This window comes from Meriones unguiculatus, chromosome 4 (assembly GCF_030254825.1).
Source record: "Meriones unguiculatus strain TT.TT164.6M chromosome 4, Bangor_MerUng_6.1, whole genome shotgun sequence".
Classification (NCBI taxonomy): Eukaryota; Metazoa; Chordata; class Mammalia; order Rodentia; family Muridae; genus Meriones; species Meriones unguiculatus.
The window spans coordinates 41527740-41550965 of record NC_083352.1 but is presented as its reverse complement, the minus strand read 5'-3'; the positions used below and the strand labels follow the sequence as shown (position 1 = coordinate 41550965).

Genomic DNA, 23226 nt, shown 5'->3' with positions numbered 1-23226 from the left:
TGTGGCGTGGAAATCCATTTACTGGCAATGATCCATGCGCCATCAAATAAAGATTGTCGTCAACATGTTCTCAGTCCAGGCCCCCTAATGGCAGTTCAGACATCAGCCATGCTTTATAAGTGAAAGGAGGCAAGCAGTTTGGAGTAAGGGGCAAACTCGTGGGGCCTCTACCACTTACACATAATCAGAAGCAGAGACTGGCATCTAACCTGAAGTTTACTAGTATATAAAGCCAGACCTAGAACGTAGCACAACTTACTAATGCAAGGTTACTTAAAACTAACTTTATCTATTGCTCGAATCTTGTCCAGGCTGCAACATTTGCTGACATACTTTGTTATTAAATAATTTTTTATATTTTAAATATTGCATAACTTCTTTGGATCAGTTATAATTTGAATAGGTCTTGGACTGTTTTTTTTTTCTTCTTAGTTATCTAATGAAAAACCCATATGTAAACTATTCATGATTTATTTCTCCTGCTGTTTGAGTAGATTCCTCAGGATTCCAATCCATCAAGCCATCATGTTAATCCCCTCTCTTGGTCTTCATTAGCTCTTCTTTTTCTTTTCATCCTGTAATTTTGGAACATCTGAAATGATCCCTTTATTCATTTGTTTCTCTTTCCATAGATGAACCTATTTTTGCCCTGTAGCTAAATTCTATTTTTACTTTTATATCTAAATATGTATCTGTAACTCCAAATTTCTCAAATTGAGTTACAGATACAAGCTTCTTCCCTCCCCATTCATAATCCAACCACAGCTGGTAACAGTTTTGTTCGTCAAAACTGCACACTTTCGTTCAGTCAACAAAGACAATAAATAAAAAGAAACATCCTACAGTGCAGACTTATACAGAATGCCCTTGGCAAATTGGCAACAGCACTGAGGTGGAGACGCACACAAACTAAGTATGTTATCACATTACATTGTATCCTATTACAGACCTATCTATGCAATGGTAATACAAGAAGTATAAGAGGTCCTCATAATTGCCTTTCCTATAAGATACATCTTCAGTCACCTTTCTCAGTATGCTTTTTCTTCTTTGTTCAAATAAGAAGAAATACAGGCTTTTCGCATAATCAGAAATATTGTAGCTGTGTTTATTTTCTCTCTTCTCATATGCTAAGTTTCAGTCATCACCAATCTTTTATAGCTTTTCCATCTATTATTCTGGCCTTAGCTGCACTGAAGCCACCAGGCCTCTCTCAACCCCTCGTTCTCCTACCTCTTGCCCAGCTTACTGCAACGGCTTCTTCTTTTCTCTCCCTTTCATACCTTTGACACTTGTTTTCCATTTACACAATCCCCAAAGAATTACTACAGAAGAAAAACTCTGAGTACATCACTCTTGCTACCATATTTAGTGTTAACAAGTTTTTATTTGTTTGTTTGTTTGTTTGTTTGTTTCCTAAGAAAGAAATCTCCAAGATGAAAATTTATTGCCAGGACTTTCTTTCAGACCTCACTCATAAGTGTCTCTGAAACACCTTTCTCCTTACAGTTCCAACTTTCCTTTCCTTTATTCAGGCTTTACATCTTGTGTTTCATTCATCCTGCAATGCCCTGCTGCCAAATTTTCCCAGATACATTGGTTCTTTTTCATGTATATTTTATCCTAGAATAATTGTCACATATTCTGAGAAATTTTCATGACCATGCAAAATAAAATGGTTTCTGTCACCCTCTTGTGTTTTGGTGTGTCTCTTTTTTTTCTGTAATCTCCTACATAGTGCTTAGGACAGTTTTGCTCTTTCTTTGTCATCATTCTTAATATGACAAACTTCAGGGCCCATGATGGCTTTTCCTATGCTTAGATGTCACTCATCATTTTTGGTTAAGCAAACTGAACCTTTCAGCAGTATAAATAATTAGATATGAGGCCCTAGCCATTAAGAAGACAGACACTGAAGCCTATTTCAGAGGAAATGAGTCTATATGTGAAAAAAATTGATTTGGAAGCATAGGTATAGATGAATTTAAGATAAGGTTACATTATTAGTAACATTTGATAATTTCTATAACTAAAGCAGAAAAGTAGACTGTTTTCAAATATCTAACAACTGACATAAATGGGAGGCTAATTATGTGCCAATAGTCTATTCTTCACAAATACTGATCACATCTTTACAACAAGTTTATAACATAGTGAATATGATTTTCTCATTTTTAAAATATAAATAAACCCAAGAGGAGAAAAAGGAGTTGCTTAACAAAGATCAGAATATTAAGTATTAAGATGTCTTTTAAGTTCAGGCAATGTGACTCTCAGGTGAGTATCTGTAATATAATCATTTTAGATACAAACAACACAATTTAATTTTAAAAGAAATTTACACTTTTAAAAGGACAAACCCTTTATGTCACCCTATATATCTTGTGCAACTTTTTTAGAATTCTATAATCTGTCTCACTGCCATACACTTTATACAATTAACCATGTCTCAACCCTTCACTAACTTCAGCGATAAGTGATATTTCTGCTTTGGGCTATGCATGGCAAATCCTCGTTTTATTCTTTATGAGAATGCACTACTTTAGATGAATACAATAACATATCTCTGCATATTAGAGCAGGAGAAGATGAAAAACCAAGAAAATAAATTATTCTAACAATGAGTTTGGCTGTGTAATGGTCCATTTCTAGCAACAAACAAAATAGATATTATATGACATGCTCTGATTTCAGATGATCCTCCAAGTTTAGTGATGATTAACAATCCAAATAAACGAATATAAACAAAATTTAAGAATAAAATTATCAAAAAAGCCCTTTAATTGTCCTTTCTATCAAAGGGAGTATACTTGCTGTTTATAAATACACAAAAAAGTAATTTTCACAAAAGCTTAAGATTCTCCATATTCTGCTACAATGGATTCACATAAAAACCTTGAACTGCACAAATAAAAATCTACACTAAAAGCACATTAGAGGCCAAGGGAAAGAAAGAGAAATAAAAATATAAACTTAAAAATAAGTATCTTTTTAGGTAACCAGTTCAACTGTAAGAGCCACCTGGATCCTTTTCATGCTTCATATCTGTTGTCCTCTATCTAAATAGACATAGACACAGACATGGTTTTTGGTTCCCTAATTAAGTAAATCAGTGTGGACTTAGAGGACAGGGCTACATATCCATTTACAATGTGCTCTGTGATGAGTTATTTAGCTACTCCTGTTTAATTTTCAAAAGATTTTGCAGCAAGGTTAGCTTAAAAGTACATTGATGGGTTTCTCTCTCTTCTTTACTAAAACAAAAATGTATAACTGCAGGAGTTTCCTGCTAGAATTTTGGGGTCGCTTATGTATATTTCCATATGATCTGCAAATAGTGAAACTTTGACTTCTTCCTTTCCTATTTGTATCCTCTTGATCTCCTTTAGCTGTCTTACTGCTCTTGCTAGGACTTAAAGTACTATGTTGAAGAGATATGGAGAGAGTGGGCAGCCTTGCCCTTTTTCTGGTTTCAGTGGGATTGATTTAAGTTTCTCTCCATTTAGTATGATGTTGGCTTTAGGCTTGCTGTGTATTGTCTTTACTATGTTTAGGTAAGTGCTCTGTATCCCTAATCATTCCAGGACTATAAATATAAACAAGTTGTTTGATTTTATCAAATGCTTTTACAGCATCTAAAGAGATTATCATGTGATTTTTTTCTTTCAGTTTGTTTATATGGTGGATTACATTAATGGATTTCCATATTTTGAACCACCCCTACATGCCTGGGATAAAGCCTACTTGCTTATAGTAGATGATATTTTTGATGTGTTCTTGGATTCATTTTGGGAGTATTTTCTTGAATATTTTTGCATCAATGTTCAGAAGGAAAATTGGTCTGTAATTCTCTTTCTTTGTTGAGCCTTTGTGAGGTTTAGGTACCAAGGTGACTGTGGCTTCATAAAATGAGTTTGATAATGTTTCTTCTGTTTCTATTTTGTGGAATAGTTTAAAGAATATTGGTATAAGCTTTTCTTGGAAGGTCTGGTAGAATTCTGCACTGAAACTATGCCTTTTTTTTTTTTTGATGGGAGAATTTTGGTGACTGCTTTTATTTCCTTAGGGAATATAGGATTATTAAATTTATTTACCTGATCTTGATTCAGCTTTGGTAAATGGAATTGATCATGGCAATGATGTAGAACTGTTATTGGTTATTTAATATTTACTACTGATAGATCTTTATTTAAGAGTGGTTAGCCAACTGTCAGGCAGAGTGAATGGAATTTTATGTAAGAAGTGGGAAATAGTAAGAGCTGGAGAGGACAGGAACCCCACAAGGAGAGCAACAGAACAAGAAAATTTGAACACAGGGAACGTCCCAGAGACTCATACTCCAACCAAGGACTATTCATGGAGATAACCTAGAACCCCTGCACAGATGTAGCCCATGGCAGTTCAGTGTCCAAGTGGGTTACATAGTAATGGGAAGAGGGACTGCCTCTGACATAATCTGATTGGCCTTTTCTTTGATCACCTCCCCCTGAGGGGGGAGTAGCCTTACCAGGCCACAGTAGAGGACAATGCAGCCACTTTTGACAAGAACTGATAGACTAAGATCAGAAAGGAGAGGAGAACCTCCCCTATCAGTGGACTTGGGGAGGGGCATGCATGCAGAAAGGGGAGGGAGGGTGGGATCAGGAGGGGAGAAGGGAGGGGCTTATGGGGGGATACAAAATAAATAAAGTGTAATTAATAAAAAATTTTAAAAAAGAGTGGTTATTCCTAAATAGCTGTATAACCAAATCACCACACAGAGACTAGGATTTATTTAATTAACCTAGAAGATAATGCTGGGTAATAATTACTCGATCCTAAACCTCCAAGCCTGCATAGTTTCCTACCATTCAGATTCACCCAATTACACTTGCTTTTAGTGATATCTTAGGTCCGGTTCATTTCTCCACATGGTTCCAAGACCGCTCCTCCAGATTCTACTCCTCCCTCTTCCCTGCTTCCTTCTTCTTCCCCACCACTCTGGACCAGGATGTCCCACCCTATCCTCTCCATTACTCAGCAATGTGGCCGGTTGTTTTAACTGACAATTTAGAGAACAAATGGTGGCATTTTTACACAAACTTGAGAGAGGTGATGCTTAGAATAATGTCTGGATGGAAGCCAGATAGTAGGGGAAGGAAATATGCATTTGAATAAACAAGTGTAAATTCTATACATTCCAAAATAATATTATACCAACATAGAACTCCCCCTAGGAGTTCTAGGGGGACTAGGGGAAGAGTATGGGGGGGGGAAAGGAGTGGGAATGTGGAACTGGGGCACATTGAAGGAGAGGGCTACAATTGGGACATATAATGAATAAATTGTGAGAAAAATATAAATAAAGAAATAAATATGTATAATGATTTTAGGTAATCTGAAAGATAAATAAAATAACCTCATTGCTTTATATAATAATAAACTGGGGTATGTTTGGTATAAAGGTACAGGTGTACTAAATTCAATATCAGTTCTATGAGAAATGGTGTTTAGAGTGAAGGAAATGGAAGTAAAATACTTTCTCTGTGATATAGTCATTATAATATCTTCAAACAAGCTCAATCCGTTAGGTTAATTTCCTCTATTACAAATTAAGGGAAATTCATGTTATTACCATCTGTCTATCATCTGTCTATCCATCTATGATCTATCCATCAATCATCTGACTGTTTATCAACCTATCTATCTAATCTATATACATATATTTTCTTCATTTTCTCTATATAAATATATATATACACACATGTATATATGAATAAGCATGTACATAAATGTGTACATACATATACATACATATATATTTAAATATATATAATCAATACCTTGCTCAACACACAATGTTGTTCCAGTTATTAAGAATGTTCTGGATTTTAGAATTCTAATACTTGAGAAATTTAAGCACAAGCTTATTTTTTCCATCTTTTGACTTTATCCTATTTATTTTGTTATAATCCTTCATTTGTTAATGGTGCAAATAGTCTTTCAGGCCAAAAGTCAGAGATATATTTAAAAAAAAAAACATAGTCTATACATTTCTGCTTTTAGACAGCCAAAATATCTATTAGTTATGTTATTTAATCCCTTAGGACTCTCCTTTTATCTGTATCTTATTCCCATAGTGACAGTTAAGAATCTCACTATTTTAATTACTGAATTTTGCAAATATGCCTTAACAGGCCTGGGTTTTTCAGTTTCCATTTTCCATATTTCTCACACAACTTTGAAAATACTGAATTTGTTCTTCCAATAAAATTATCCTCTATTTTCTTTCAGTCTAAAATACTTGCAACATTTTGGTACATTGTAATTATCTAGACCCTATAACTTGACTTCTTGTCTTTCTCTGACTGCTTTTACAAGTTTGTTCGTAAATATCTACTTGGTTTATCAGTTATCTTCAGGACTGGTTGCAAAGTCCCCCTCCGTGGCCTAGGAGGACTGCTCCTCCCTCGGGTGGGGGAGGGGGAGATCAAAGATACCTGATAAACAGGGTGAGGTAAGGGGCAGAAAGGAGACCAGGGAGGGAGGGTGGGGTTGGGAGGGAATGAGAGAGCAGGATACAGCTGGGATACAAAGTTAATAAACTGTAACTAATATTAAAAAAATAAAATAAATAAAAATATCTACTTGGTACTTGTTTAGACTTCGAGGGTTCTCTGTGTCTCTGTCCTTCTACCATTTCTCTGCAGCTACCTGATTAAAACAGAACACTCTCAAAAGATAAAATAAATAAATAAATAAATAAATAAAACACCACTTTAAAAAAACCCAAACCATAAGAAAGGCTATTTACCTTACACAACCAATAATATATGTGTAATATGCACACCAACACACATTACAATGAGAGGACAAACCCAACCAGAGAAACAAACGTGGAAAAGGAATAGTGCATCAAGTAAGAGCTCCATTTTCCATATGTAGTTCTTGCTTCATGAACCATCTTTGCAGATTGTTCATCTGTAGACTCAAGTATTGAAGGGGAGAGTTTATTGTTGTTCACGCGTGGTGTTCATGCCTGGCATTACAATTTTCTGAGTTGACATCCTGCTAAGGAGGTAGACCATCTAGTTTTGTTCTGTTCCTACATCAGAATCATCATCCATGCCTTGCCACTGTCTTCACGGCTAGATCATCTTTAGTGCATTTGATGCAATATTAAATGCTAGTTTTTGCAATATTTAGCTAATAATTACCTTATGAAGATGAATGTGTGCCTGGTGAGAGAGTAGTTCTCAAGAGGCTGAGAAGCATCTGTACAGGCTTGCCCAGAAAAAATGCTAAGATGTCATTCACTTGCTACCTCTGATTGATGTTATCCTCTAAGTGTTTTACCCATTTATGTCTATTGTGTTTATGTCTAATTTTATTTGGATGTGCTCAGAGAAAAACTCCATGGCTGTTTCTACGATATTTCCTTAAACTTAGGTGTTTAAGTCTTATATGCAAATGATAAGTTATCTCCAAACAGTACTTAAGTAAATACACTGGTTTTCCCAGACAGACCAATCTCGGGTCACTGTAACTGGTTTGAAATACTGTCTCCTTACTGCTTTTTTTTACATCTCAAAGTCACCTGGTTTGGAGAGTAATTTTGTGTTCTCTGAAAACTATGAAACGAATTATGAGTCACAACATCTCTCCAGTGTTTGAAGAAGAAAGTTGAGCATTTCCTGACTACATTGTAGAAGGGCCCAATTAAGAATTGAAGGGAGGAACATTTGAAATCCTGATAGTGGTTTGAGAGTTGTTTCAGGTCTTATATTCAGTCCTGTGAGGAATTCTGAATTAATTTATTGAAGGGATAGAGGAAGGGAGAAGAAAGAAATAGAAGAGGAAGTGAAGGAGGGAGAGAGAAAGAGAGCACCATATGTTTTCCTTATATGTACAGAAAATATGCAAAACGTGAAGGGAAACTATTTGAGAAGCAGGAAGCCATCTCACCAAAGTACATGATAAACATGTGTGAAAATGTCAGTGTGAAACCTTCATTATGTAATTAATGCATGCTAATGGAAAAAGGAGTTAGAAAAAGGAGCTTTTACACTTCATATTAATTTAATGATGAATGGGGTGAGACTAGGCTTGAAACTGAAACAGGGAAAGTAAATTCAAGAACAAAAGAAAGGACATTGCCTCTACACTATAATGATTACAATTAGAATGCAGAACTCACAAAGATCTAAATCTTAAACAAGAGCTCTTGGTATCATGTCAAGAGTCTATTTTATGATTATTACGAAAATAAAAGGAACAGGAGCTGTCTCTGACATGAACTCAGTGGCTGGCTCTTTGATCATCTCCCCCTGAGAGAGAAGCATCCTTACCAGGCCACAGAGGAAGATAATACTGCCAATATTGATGATACCTGACAGGCTAGGGTCAAATGGAAGGGGAGGAGGACCTTCCCCATCAGTGGACTTGGGGAGGGGCATCAGAGAAGAATTGAGAGGAGACTCTGGAAGGGGCTACAGCTGGGATACAAAGTAAATATATTGTAATAAATAAAAAAAACAATACACAGTTATCTGTGGAGAGGTTAGAAGTGAGGTAGTCACATTAAGAACAAGAAAACTGAGAAAAACCTCTTAAGTGACAATCATGACTACACACTCTGAAAAGTTCACAGTAACATGATAACTATGAAGCTAAACTATTCTTTAAGTCTTTGTTATGCAACTAAATTTCCAGGAAGTATCAGTACTAAACCTGCGGTAGCCATTTTTGGAATGTTCCGATGATTGTGTATATTCATATCAAAGGAGAAGTGCAGAAATGCCATCTCTATTGACAGGCAAACATTTGCACTAATTGTTTTATTGACACTTAGCCAATACTATCCTTAAGTGCTTCAGGGACGGCATAGACTGAGTCTAGCAAAGTCAAGCTAATGATCCTGCTCAGGGGCCCTTAGAGGGAAAGCCCAGTCCAGCACTAGGATCCATGAAGAGGAGACCTGTCAGGCAGCTTTGCCAGCTCACCTGAGCACCCCTCCCTTTCTTAGTCTTATTAGCCAGGCAGTCTAGGGTGAGATTGAGAAGCACTTTTTCTGCCCTGACAATTTAACACTCAAATGAACTCAGATGAGTTTCCCACCTGAACTTTCTCTGTTTACAAATTAGTATCTAAACGCTATCAATCTTCTGAGGATTTGGATCTTCTCAAGATATTACAGGAAAATGTATACACACACGTACACAATGTATACAGTAACAACTCAAACTTACTGAGCCTCCCCACCAGCAACTGAGATGAACACAGTGGGAAAAAGGTGTATGTGTAATTTTATATAGACAAACAAATAGTGGTCCAGGGAAATTGCAGCTCATGATTTCTCCATTCTGAGATAATAATTTACATGCCACGAAGACTAAAGTGCCACTAAAACAGGTTCCACTGCAACTGTTTCTTCCTATTCCCAGGAAGGCACTTCTTGGCCTCCTCTTAGCATTAACTACCATGTCGATCCAATGCCTTTGTTCCAGGTACCATATTTTCTGCATACAACATATGTTTCTGCCTCGAGTGTCTCAGTGTTAGTGGAAAGTTTCATAAGTAAAAGTCTCTCAGGCTCTGATGCAGTTCAGTGGAACTGAAAACTTATATAAGAAATTGAAATTAAAAAAAGAAATGCTTACAAGAGTGTACTATATGTTAATTACAACACTCTGGCGATGTGTTATCTTCATGTGATGGAAGTCAAACTGACCACTGCACCCAACCTTAAATTTTCTTGTGTAGATGTTAGATTCTCACACTCCTGAGTGGGATATGCTCCAGTCTATACCCATGACCTGGATAATGTGCCCAGTAATTTCTCGTTTTGCTCTCAAACATGAAACTCATTAGTTTTTGTGGTTTGGGTGCACATGCGATGAACAACAACACCAACAAAAAAAGCATTTAATTATTACAACCAAGGGGGTGATTTTCATATTGCAGAGGAAAGAAAATAGATGAGATTAGAAAAAAAGTGTTTGCAAAGTTGCCCTGCAATGGTCCCAAGTGTAAAAATAACTTCTCTTTATATAATTTACTGAGTACCAATGAATAATATGTTTTATTTTAACAGGTGAATTGCTAGCAGAAGCCTGTTTTCCTTTAAAAAGGTAAGTGCCTTTTAAGAAATATTGTGTGACGGCATCATAGTTTCTGATTTGTAGCCTGGAAGAGCGCATTAATTTCAAAGCCCCGTGGCTGACAGCTGTGTTGTTCAAAGGCAAGGATATATAGCATTAATTATCTTAAGCTCCAGATTATTGTGCATGATGCTGACTTTATGTAAGAAGGACAGACAGGCGCCTTTTCTGTCTTGAAATGTTAATTAAGTGGGTGAGCTTCAGAAAGAAATACCTGTTGAAATAAGAAAAAGATACGGTTCAGTTTGATTACATTTGTCTCAGTTCTGATTGGATTTATACAATTTTCATGGAAATTACTAGCAACTTGGGTCATGTCCACATTTTTTATTATTTCTTTTCTTTATTTTATGGTTGAATTGAATTAGGTATTAATTTAGCCATTTTGAAACCTAAAAACTGTTGTGTGCTCAGGTTATTGCTTATGCAAGAAGACTGTATATACTTTACCTGAACATACATATAATGTTAAACTCAGCAGAAGATTAGTTTCTACTCTGACTTAAATTATAAAGCTGACTTAGTCATTTTAGTTTTATTTCCAAGATCTGTAGACACGTACAAGTAAACAGATGCATTTGTTTATATCATTTATATCAAAGATGCATTTGTTTTTTAATTATCTAGGGAGTAATGACCACACCATGGGGATATTTCTCACCATTTGAAGCATTTAAAACATGATGATATAAATGAATATAGCCTAATAATAAAGTCTTTGTTTCTTTGAAACATCATGTTGGATGTCTTCAACAGGCTGGTGAAGATATTCCAGGGTCAACATGTCTCTTTCTTGATTTTAATTATGACAATGTTTTTGCCGTGCATTAGTGCCAACATTTCTTTCTTACATTTATACGTTTTTATTCTGAACCAAGAGAGATGCTTTTTCTTTGGAATATTTGAAGCCTACTTCTATTACAATGGCAGAAGTTTTCTGTGTTGAATTTTGTTAAAAGTTAAGAGCAGCAAATTGATATACTAGGCTCCATCTTCTGTATAATCAGATTGTGTTTAAGTGGTGATGTTTTCCCAATCAGGAGATGTCAGTGTATCAGCCTGCTGTACAGCATGCTAACAGTCATGTCAAGTTTTAAACATGCTTAGCAAACAACTGAATTTTATCGGTGCATTGCAACCTCAAAACACTTTTTTCCTGTTGCTTTAAAAGCCCTGTGCTGCTTTTACCTGAGCTCAAAAAGCTGTTGAGCAACTGACCAGAGACATACATTTACAACACAGTGCAAGAAATTTCAACTCTATGGTGAACATTAGTTGCACCAACGCAGGGAAGTCCTTTGCATGAGTTTCATGTTAAATGTCATAAGTATTTGGTTAAAATTTGAAGCCAGTGTTCAAAGTACATTGTGCAATATAAATAAAGCTTGCAGAAATTTCCATTTTATTTCCATGTAACATGCAGATTTAATGATTTTGTGCTTAATTATTAAATTGTAGTCTGGGCTGCCATGTTTCATAGCTGTGGGACCTTGAGTAAGTTCACTAAAATCGTTGAGATATTTTAAGCAGTTGTCAAACTAGGCTTAACGGTGTGTCTATTTTGCAAGATGGCTTTAAAAATGCTCAAAAGGACTTTTCTGCTTTTTCCTTCTTCATTCCATGAGGAAACTTTTGTTCTGGGTGGCCAATAACAGACTAAGTTCATAATGCCTCATCTGATTAACGTTTATGTTTACGGAAGGCTCTTCTGTGTTCTTTTATGTACATCAACTTTTTCTTGGGTGTGCTAGCCTAATAAGATGCTAAAATTTCAAAACAAGGGATAGTATAATTATTTATTCTATACAGTGTGGCTGTTTTTTGTTACTGATATTCATACCTAAACTCAGTGAATAGAATTACTGGTATTTTGTGAATACTTAAAACTATCAGTGTTGTAACTATCCATTACATTGTGAAGACAAACAGTTTCAAAGTTATCAGCATGTCCCACCCTTGAAATAATGTGTTTAAGTGGCTGTATTTCCAAGACTAGGTAGCATTAATCTATTAACCAGATGTTTATTTTGGTTACTAGTGTGTGAAATTAAGAAAATATTTAGAAAAGAAATGATCAGGTATCAAGAATGCTATTTTTCTTCTTGTTGTCCATCAATATCTCTACTCAGGCTGTCCTGATGACTGCACTTCTAAACAATGCATTGAAGCCTGAAATCAGTCTTCTCAGAATATCATCTCCTTTTTGCAGTAGTTTCTCCTCAAACTCATCTAGGTGATGCAATCGTAGAACAGCTGAAAATGTCTCAAAGATTTTTAGTTTTATATACGTGTTACCAGCTTTTATCGTGGCGTCTTAAGTGCAAGAAGTCGCTGTGATTTCGTCTTCATCCTACAGTGTCAGCTTTGAAGGCAGAATTGCTTCATTTTAGAATTAGTGTCAGACTTTTATATTCATATTGCTTTGCACATTCACAAGATCCCTTTCTCACACACCTATTACGTTAATAAAATCTTCGTGATTAGTACTCTTCTAAACAAGTTATATGTTTTAACTCTATTTTATGCTATTTTCCAGTTCATGTCTATCTTCCTAACTTCCATAAAAACCTTAAGAAGAATCTGCATTGCATTTTTAATTTTTTTTAAAATTTAATACAATTTATTCACTTTGTATCCCAATAGTAGCCCATTCCCTAGTCCCCTCCCAATCTTGCCCTCTCTTTCTCTTTTTCTCCCATGCCCATCCCCTAGTCCACTGATAGGGGATGTCCTCCTCCCCTTCCATCTGACCCTAGCCTATCAGGTCTCATCAGGACTAGTTGCATTGTCTTCTTCTGTGGCCTCCCTATCAGGGGGAGATGATCAAAGGACCAGCCACTGAGTTTATGTCAGAGACAGCCCCTGCTCTCTTTACTGGGGAATCCACTTGGAGACTGAACTGCCATGGGCTACATCTCTGCAGGAGTTCTAGGTTATCTCAATGCATGGTTCTTGGTTAGAGGATCAGTCTCAGAAAAGACCCGTGGGTCCAGATTTTTTGATTCTGTTGCTTTCCTGGTAGAGTGCTGTCCTCTCCAGGTCTTTCTATCTCCCCCTTCTTTCATAAGAGTCCATGTACTCTGCCCAAAGTTTGGTTATGAGTCTCAGCATACTGTTGTGTAGAGTTGTTCAGAGGCCCTCTGTGGTAGGCTCTTGAAAAGGTTCAGCTGTACCACCCCTAGACATATATGCAAAATGTGCTAAAGTATACAACAAGGACATTAGCTCAGCCATGTTCATAAAAGTATTAATCATAATAGCCAGAATCTGGAAACAACCCAGATTTTCCTCAACTGAGGAATGGACACAGAAATTGTGGTACATTTACCCAATGGAATACTACTCAGCAATTAAAAACAAGGAAATCATAAAATTTGCAGGAAAATGGTGAGAACTAGAGAAGATAATCCTGAATAAGGTATCCCAGAAGCAGAAAGACATACATGGTATATGCTCACTTATAAGTGGATATTAGATATATAATACAGGATAAACATATTAAAATCTGTACACCTAAAGAAGCTAAGCAATAAGGAGGACCCTGGGTAAGATGTTTAATCCTCATGCATTGCATTTTAATATTGTTATACTCATGATTTTTTTCACATATTAGCCAAAATTTATTTTCGATTGGAAGGAATTATTGCTATGCTTCTCATTAGAAAACTGAGAAAGAGGTTGCTTGGCCAAAGTCAGAAGGGCAAACCCGGAGTTAATTCTGGGCTTCTGACGCTTGACCCATTCTGAGGATGTCAATAACATTCTACCAACTAAAACTAAATTAATATGTCATTTCCCTTCTAAGGATTTATTCATGCACACGGAAATCTGAGAGAGAAACGCAAAATGCTGCATGTGGTAATGATTCAAACCCAGACTCCCACTCAACTGTCTGCCAGGATAAATTCAGCATTGACTGGGAGCTTGAATTTATTAACGAAAAACTGAAAATTGTTTGCAAATTATGAGATATTCACTGTAAAGACAGACTTCTGGTTGATTAAGGCTATATCTATGTGACACTGATTAAGGTCCTAAGAATATGGAAACTTGAGGTGCCACATACTTCTGGACATGGATATTTAATTCTGGTGATGAAGAAAAAATGTATGCCCCTGCAAGAATTCTGATTGACACTGAAAAATCTGCCTAAGTGCTTTCAGGATGAGGAACTGAAGGTATTATATTTGTTCATTTTTATTCTGTAGCTTTTGTTGATTATTTTCTACTATTATTGAAATTGTTTTACTGAATAGAGTTTTCAAGAAAATTCTTCATTTTGTTTCAGTCTGATCATCCGTACTATTCTTCTTGATCTAAAGCTACTAATTATATCCATTATAAAACAATTTATATCCAAGATAAATGGGCGTTTTATTTTGGTTTTTATATATGTGATAATTTCACAGTTTGTTAAATTCTGATAAAATCTCAGTTACTTCAAAATGATCAGAAACATAGGGTTATCTTTGGAGTGACATCACAAAATGAATTTAGCAAGGTTTACATAGGTTTCAAGTTAGGTAGAAAACAATTATGAAGATTGCAACTATGGTAGATTTCCCTAACTCTTAAGTTAATATATGACAATCCATTTCATTTGTTTTTAATCAGTAAAATTTGCCTAGATGATTGAAAAGTTCAGAAAAATGTTTAAGTTTACATTTAGAAATTCCTCTCGCATATGTAAAGCCCTTTCCTCCATGTCCTGGTGATTTTTTTTAATCTCTTCAAATCAGCAACAAAATAGAAATTAAAAAATATATTATACTTAATTTCCTTGTGCTGCCACTTTTCTTTTTTCATTTTTCAATCCTTTTTTTTTTTTTACAAACAAAATCAGGATATGATCTTGAGCCATTTTGAATTATCATACCTATGGCCAAGTACTATCTAATACTTCTTTAGGTGAACATTTAAAGTACAAAATATCAGTTATAATGACCTGGATTCTCCAAGCCTTTAAAATTTTTCATATGATCTGTTTTGATCATATTAATCTACCATGTTTCCAATCCATCTTATCCTCTCTACTTTCCTCATATTCTGCTTTCTCTGTCTCTATATTTCTCTCTCTCACACTCACTCTCCTTTTCTCCCCCTTTCTCTTGCTTCTCTTCGAAGATATACCTTGCAGCAGTCATGCTGGTCCTCTTTCTCGTAGTCTGTCCACTTTCTATTCTGTGATGCTTCCTTTATTAAGACTTGCATTTTATATGAAGTGAAGCTAGGCATTTTAATCCTTTATTATCATATGTTGTAGCACATAATCATTCTACATGACCCCGTACTTCACAAGTTCATCTTGAACAGATTCAGAGAGTAACACTGAGGAGTGCATATGGTATTTTTCTCTTTTCAGAATTCTCAGGGGTTAATTTCTTTTATTAACTTTTTAAATAATCTTTTATATTTTGCTTAAGAATTTCTTATAACATATTTTATTATATTAATTCCTCTCAACTTGTCTGTCTCTTCCAAACATGTCTATCTGCCCAACTGATGCTCTCTCTCAACAAACAAACAAAACCTAAGAGGCCAGTTTATCCTTGCCAATCTGTCCTGGAGGTGGGTCTTGCGCTAAATTGTGGTAGACAGTTTCACTTTATTGGGGAAAACAATAAACAAAACTTTCTCCCACTCAGTAGCAATCAAATGTCATTCACTCCTTGGTTAGATGGAGGACTGCTGCCTCTGTGAGATCACCTATGAACATTTGCCCTGTCTAGTCTGAAAAGAACTTTTCCCTGATATCATTCACTATTTCTGCTTCTTACAACCATTTTGCTCCCTTTTCTATATAGAGCACCAAAACTCACAGGAAAAAAGTTATGATTTAAATAATGAACTTAGGGCTGAGTGTTCCATGTTTGTTTTAATTCTCTGTCCATTGATTGGCTCTGTTGTGTGTGTGCACACGTGTGTGTTTCTATGTGTTTAATTTCCATCAGAAGCTTCTCTGATGAGGGTTGAGAGATGCACTGAGATAGGTATAAAATATGCCACTAGGAGAGATTCCTCATTCTTAGATTATATATGAAATAAAGATGAATAAACCTTTATGTTGACAATAAAATGTTTATTATAGTTGCAATACCAAGTGTAATAGCATGAATGCTATGATGGAAAATGGTAACTCACTACAATGTAATTCTAACACGACTTGAGTTGACCATCAACAATATTTCCCTGTGATTTACCAGAGTCTTTATGATGCATTCATTGGCTTAAAAACAGTATTACAGCTTAGCAGTTACACTCAAATTCTCTTTCTGTTAAATTGACCTTTGCCTATCATTTATTTTTTCTTTATTAATTGCACTTTATTCACTTTGTATCCTCCCTGTGGTTCCCTCCCTCCTCCCATCCCAATTCCTCCCTTCCTACACCCTCTGCATGCATGCCCCTCCCCAAGTCCACTGATAGGGGAGGTCTTCTTTTCCTTCCTTCTGATTCTAGTCAATTAGGTCTCATCAGGAGTGGCTGCATTGTCTTCTTCTGTGGCCTGGTAATGCTGCTTCCCCCTCAGGGGAAAGTAATTAAAGAGCAGGCCAATCAGTTCATGTCAGAGACAGTCCCTGTTCCTATAATGGAACCCACTTGGATACTGAACTGCCAAAATGGAGTACAGAGCTAAACAGAGAATTCTCAATAGAGGGATATCGAATGGCAAAGAAACACTTAAAGAAATGCTCAACCTCATTAGCCATCAGGGAAATGCAAATCAAAACGACCCTGAGATTTCACCTTCCCCCCTCAGAATGGCTAAGATCAAAAACTCAAATGACAACACATGCTGGAGAGGTTGTGGAAAAAGGGGAACCCTCCTCTACTTCTGGTGGGAATGTAAACTTGTACAACCACTCTGGAAATCAACCTGGCGCTTTCTCAGACAACTAGGAATAGTGCTTCCTCAAGATCCAGCTATACCACTCCTAGGCATATACCCAAAAGAGTCTCAAGTACACAATAAGGACATTTGCTCAACCATGTTTGTAGCGACCTTTACCCATCTTATTTGCTATCCCAGAAACACTGATGCTTCCAAGGCCTTCTTTAGCATGGATGAGTAAGAAGACCTAAAGGAGGATCAAGCAGCATCAGAGGAGAGAGACAGTTGTTCACATGTCCATTCTGTCTCTCATGTGCTGTGCTCTCATTCCTCGTGAGGCACCTACTTAAGCAAACTTCTTTTAGGTTCTTTCACTCAAGACCTGTCTGGTGCCTCTGCTGGTCTCACAACTAACAGTTTCACCTTTCAAACTCCTAAGGCATTTTTGCTGCCTCCACCTTTGGTGATGACTCCTTAGTGGAACTACCTGAGAGTTATCTTAGCCTGTGGGAGGTGCTGCCTGTTCCCACTTAAAGATAGGAATTTTTCTGAGTACACTTTAATTGAAATGCATCCAAAGTGAACTGTTTAAAAACTCAGATTTTTTTAATACTATTTTACCTATATGTAAAAAATATTTTCAGATGAGTCCCAAATCTAAAGGATTTACTGTAATGTCATACACCATGTATGTATTCATGTGTATATATACAGAGAGAAAGAGAGACACACAGAGATAGAGACACAAAGACACCAGTGTTTTGCCTGCATGTAGGCAAAAGAAGAGGGCACCAGATCTCATTACAGATGGTTATGAGCCACCATGTGGTTGCTGGGAATTGAACTCAGGACCTTGGGAAAAGCACTCAATGCTCTTATCCTCTAAGCCATTTCTCCAACCCCCGTATTATGGCAACTTTATATAATATTTTTATGAGGAGGTCAAATTTTAATACCGATGAAAAATGTTAACAGCAAAGATTTATGATGTTGAACACTTAATATTTCAGATTATTAGATTAGGGGTGTTTTGCTATACATGGAATGCACGGTATTGCTCACTTTTTATTTTGCTTTACAATATGGCTTCAAGTTCCTCGCATGTGCTTCAGCAGAATCTTACACATTCCACAGTTTAATGCTATACATGCACCGGAGTTGAACAATTACCTTTTTTTCTATTTTTCTCTATTAGTGTTAATGCCGTAATGAGCACCTTTGTATATAGTCACATCCTCTATTATCCCCTTTGGATGAATTCCCAGAAGTGAACTAATAGAATTAGTTTCCAAATGGTATTTTATTATTAGTGCTGCAGATTTTTTTTTTTTTTTTTTTTTTTGCTTTTTGGTTATGATTTCTAAGGAAAGGTCTCAATACATAGCATAGCTGGCTTGGAAATATGTGTAAAACAAGATGTCCTTAACTTCACAGAAGTGGACCTGCCTTTGCCTCCTATGTGCTGGAACTAACAATGTGCTAGTAGAGCTGCAGATCTATAAAACAGGAGATACCCTCTTTTATGCTTAAGTCGGGTCATCTTCATATATTCAGGTAGCTCAGCAGTCCCTTAGAAGGTCATCTGTTGAATGAACAACACTGGATCTTCAGATCCTAAGGTTTTTTCTAAATATAAGTACTGTATACATCTTTAGTTCATTAACCTACTTTTCCTAGTTAACAAACTAGAAGTTTCATTGTGCCCAGAAAACAGGGATTATTGAGATAACCTCTAGTTCTATCCATTGGCCTGCAAATTTCATGATTTCCTTGTTTTTAATTGCTGAGTAGTATTCCATTGGGTAAATGTACCACAATTTCTGTATCAATCCCTCAGTTGAGGGACATCTGGGTTGTTTCCAGTTTCTGTATATTACAAATAAAGCTGCTACAAACATGGTTGGAAAATGTCCCTATTGAATGGTGGAATATCTTTTGGATATAAGCTCAGGAGTGGTATAGCTGGGTATTGAGGTAATGCTATTCCAAATTTTCTGAGAAACACCAGATTGATATCCGAAGTGGTTATACAAGTTGACACTCCCACCTGCAATGGAGGAGGGTTCCCCTTTCTCCACAACCTCTCCATCATGTGTTGTCACTTGAATTTTTGATCTTAGTCTTTCTGATGGGTGTAAGATGAAATCTCAGGGTCCTTTTCATTTGCATTTCCCTGACGACTAAGGACATTGAGCATTTCTTTAAGTGTTTCTCCTCCATTCAATACTCTTCTATTAAGTATTCTCTGTTTAGCTCTGTACCCCATATTTTAATTGGATTACTTGGCTTGTTGGTGTTTAACTTCTTAAGTTCTTTATAGTTTCTGAATATTAGACCTCTGTCAGACATAAGGTTGGAGAAGACCTCTATCACCGTTATTTAAACCTCATTCCTTTATACCTTAGAACAATTACCCCAGGAAACAAAGAAATATTAATTGTCCTCTTGCCAGATCTTCATCTAGCAATGAAGTAAGAAAAACAGATTTCCATTTGAACTTTTGAGATCAGAACTTCTATCTTTTGTTGATGCCTTTCTGTTCCCCAACTTGTTATCAGTTTCTTCACATTGATCTGTACCCTAGAAGCCATAGTCCTTTATGAATAGTCCTAGCAATGTGGTCTGAAGAAGAATCCTCATAAGCAATATCAAAAAAGCTGGTGTAATCAATATACACCAGAGTATCTTGAGACACAATTCTGAACCCATCTAAATCTCCATATTACAGTCTCAAAAGCTTAAGTAAATGAAATAAATAGAAAATAAAATAAAACATGCAGCCATTTTCTCTTTCTGTCAAATGAAAGCATCTACTTCATATGACTTTAACATTCCATTGATACTAAAATAATGACCTAGGTGAAACTAACACCATTGGCAGAGTCTTCAGCATGTGTTTACATCTTGGCAAACAGACAGAAAAAAAACAAAGATTTACAGAACGAAAAAATCAGATTGTTTTATAAATATTATAGATCTGTTTTAGCTACTGGAAATTTGTGTTTGGAGGCAACATCCTTTACAAGAAAAAAAATGTGAAATCATTCATATAAATCTATTTTAAGAACAATTATTTTATCCTTTATACTTCTGATTAACCAAAATAAAAGTAATTATCTTCTAGAATATAAAGAAGCACCCAAACAAAACACATTAAATGCCAGCTCTCTATGATTTTTCAGTGTTGAAATTTCCCTAATATAATTTCTCCAGCAACTAAGACAACTTTAACCCTATTTGGGGGAGGGCTTAGACCTCTCAATAAAAATTTTAATGACAAGTGAGTGTGTATGAGATTAATCATATAATTATCTTCCAAATTGTCTATGACAGGGTGATAAGCATAGGCTTTTCTGCCCTTTTTACACAGCTGCTGGGGGCTTCAACTCAGGTCCTCATGGGTGCTGAGTAAGTGCTCACACCCACTGAGCTCCACATGTGTATATCCTTAATTAATAATTAACTAATAATGAGTTGTTTGTTTATGCACTTGCATCTCGATTGTAGCCCTCTCCCTCCTCTCCTTCTGCTTCCACCCTTCCTCACCCTTGCTCTTTCAATCTTCCCTTGCTCCTCCGAAAAGGGGAGCCCCTCCTTCCTAATGAATTCACCTCAGCACATCAAGTTGCATCAGGACTGCAAGCATCCTCTTTCCCTGTGGCCTGGGGCAGTCCCACCAGTGGAAAGTGATCAGAAAGGAGGCAACAGAGTCCATGTCAGAGTCGGCCCTGACTCCCCTTACTCAAGAACCCACATGGTGACCGAGCTACCCATTGGCTACATCTGTGTACAGAGTCTAGGTCCAGTCCATGCATGGTCCTTGTTTGATGTTTCAGTGTCCATATGCCCCCCTGGGCTCTAGTTAGGTGGCTCTGTTTGCCTTCTGTGGAGCTCCTATCCCCTCAGTGATCTCTCTTTCCCCTCACTCTTCCATAAGACTCCCTGTGCTCTGCCCAATGTTTGGCTGTGAGTCTCAGCATCTGTTTCAAACTGTTGTTGGGTTGACATGACTCATAGTAGAAGGAAGAGAAATCCAACCCACCCACAAAATCTTGACCCAAAATTTACCCTGTCTACAAGTTGTGCAGGATAAAATTGGAGCAGAGATGGAAGGAATGTCCCAACCAATGCCTGGCCCATGAGACCCACCCCATGGGAGAGAGCCAGCCTCTGACACTATAACAATACTCTGCTATGCTTACAGACAAAAGCCCAGAGTACCTGTCCTCGAAGAGGCTTCTCATATACATAATTTTTAAAGAAAACCATAGATGTTTTGAATGTTACTTATCCAAAAAAATAACATTTTTGTATATTGTAAAAACACCGATTGAAATTCTAACGAATTATTCTACATAACAAAATAAAAATATAAGTTTCCTGAATTACATACATGCAGAATTGTGTGTATTACTTGAGATAGATTGTATGAACTGTAGAGTAGAATCTTATCTGTTATCTAGTCTCTGAGATAGTCACCGGTAGGGTATTGTCTTGGATGGTGCTTTCAAAGAAAATCTTAAAAGGATACACTTGTATCCTGGTATGTCAAACTTCAAAACAGAAAAGTTTGCTCCTCTCCTAAAGCAATTGTGTCTGTCCACCTCTTGACGTGCCCAGTACTGAAAACAGTACGGTGCATTGTGTGATATATTTTCAATGTGTCCCACTTTTGAGTCAGCTATTGGAGCTCTTCTCATTGGCATCCATGGAATGAGAGACCAAAGAAGTTTTATCACTAAATGACAGTCAAATTCAATGAGAACAACTGTGTTCAGAAAACAGGAGAAAACAAAATGAAATTTAAGATTTTCATTACAAAAGTATTTTCTTTCAAGTACAAAATTCCAAGAAAGCATTTAGGAATTAATTTTCAAATAGCGTTTTAATCAGATCATCTATCTGCATAGTAGTAGATATATTCTAGGGAATATTGGCTTTTATAATTAGATTTAGTCCTACACAATCTAAAGCTACATCAACAACCTTACAATTCAACTGTGGACTAATTATCATATATTTATTTGTTTTGACACACTGGGGACTGTTACAATTCATCTAGACAACAAAATGTACATTCTTAATTGTGTTATGTCTTCTTCAGGAGGATTCAGAGATGAAAGAGTGATTTCATTAGGCTCTGACCTTTTGGATGCTCTACTAAACAACATCCTTATTAGTAAAATGTGTGGGAGTGCTTTTAGGGAAGAACAATGAATATTTATTTACAAACTGGCTTTTGGCCAATTGTCTGTACCCTAAAGGAATAAAATCACATTACCAACACATCTCAATTGTCACCTGTTTCTGATTTTCCTCTGCACATTCATGAAGGGCAGAAGTCTATGTTATATTCTCTGTGACTTACATCTCAAAAGGCTCACCTGCCATTGGAATCTATACTAGGCATTTCTGTTCAATCATAAAACCATTTAATAGGTATGAATTCTGGTTAACTATCCCAAGCTAAATAGCTCAAACACAGAGGAGAGCATGTTAATTTTCTTAGTCTCCTAAATTTTCAGCAAGCAGCCTTTAAGTTAAAAGGGAAGGGGAAGTTCAAATGAAAATAACTTATCCTTGAAGTTAGTCTTTGAAACAGAGTTGAAAGCTGACAAGCAATGTTTTTTAAAAGAGCATTCTCTGTATTGTCATTATGTTTCACTGTGGAGAATGTGTTTGCCACGCCTCTCAGCAAAATGGCTCTTATTGAATGAATAGGTAAGTTGAATTATGCATATAGGATCACACACCGCTCTGGAAGCAGAACCCTACCATCTCCTTGCGCAGAATGTTAGGCATGCATCGATACGGCAGAATCCCAATCTCATACATTTTTTTTCATGGTTCCTGACCATGCTGGGGTATCTACTGGAATCATATCTCTACCTCATTGTACATAATGAAGGATAGCACATGCAATACTATGGTTTCATCATTTTCTCTGTGCTCTTAATAGGTTTACCGCTTATACAATTCTTATGTGTAAAACAAATGCTTGTTTAAATGCTTGCCGTCTTTATGTCTGTCACCCCAGTGCTGTCTTGGTAGAAACAGGTGGCCCTCTGAGGTTCAGTGACCAGCCAGCTAGAGATTCAGTGATCTGTGGGTTTGCTGAGAGATTCTGTGTCAAAAGCTGATATCAACCTTTGGGCTCTAAATTAAATAAATTCACATGCATACATACTCAGCTGCATACATATGCTCACATGCTCATGAGATGTTCTTCCGTCCTAGAGAAGATGTCATGTGTGA

The 23226-nt window shown here is 36.5% G+C and overlaps 1 protein-coding gene across 14 annotated transcripts in view; it reads left to right on the top strand.

Moving 5' to 3' along the window:
• The window catches only part of Tenm3 (teneurin transmembrane protein 3), a 2741632-nt gene that overhangs the window by 542434 nt on the left and 2175972 nt on the right, over positions 1 to 23226 (top strand). For all 14 annotated transcript variants that reach the window (XM_060381770.1, XM_060381769.1, XM_060381766.1 and 11 more), the window contains exon 3: positions 10073 to 10109. The gene's annotated coding sequence lies outside the window, so the exon portion shown is untranslated. The remainder of the gene's footprint in view (positions 1 to 10072; positions 10110 to 23226) is intronic.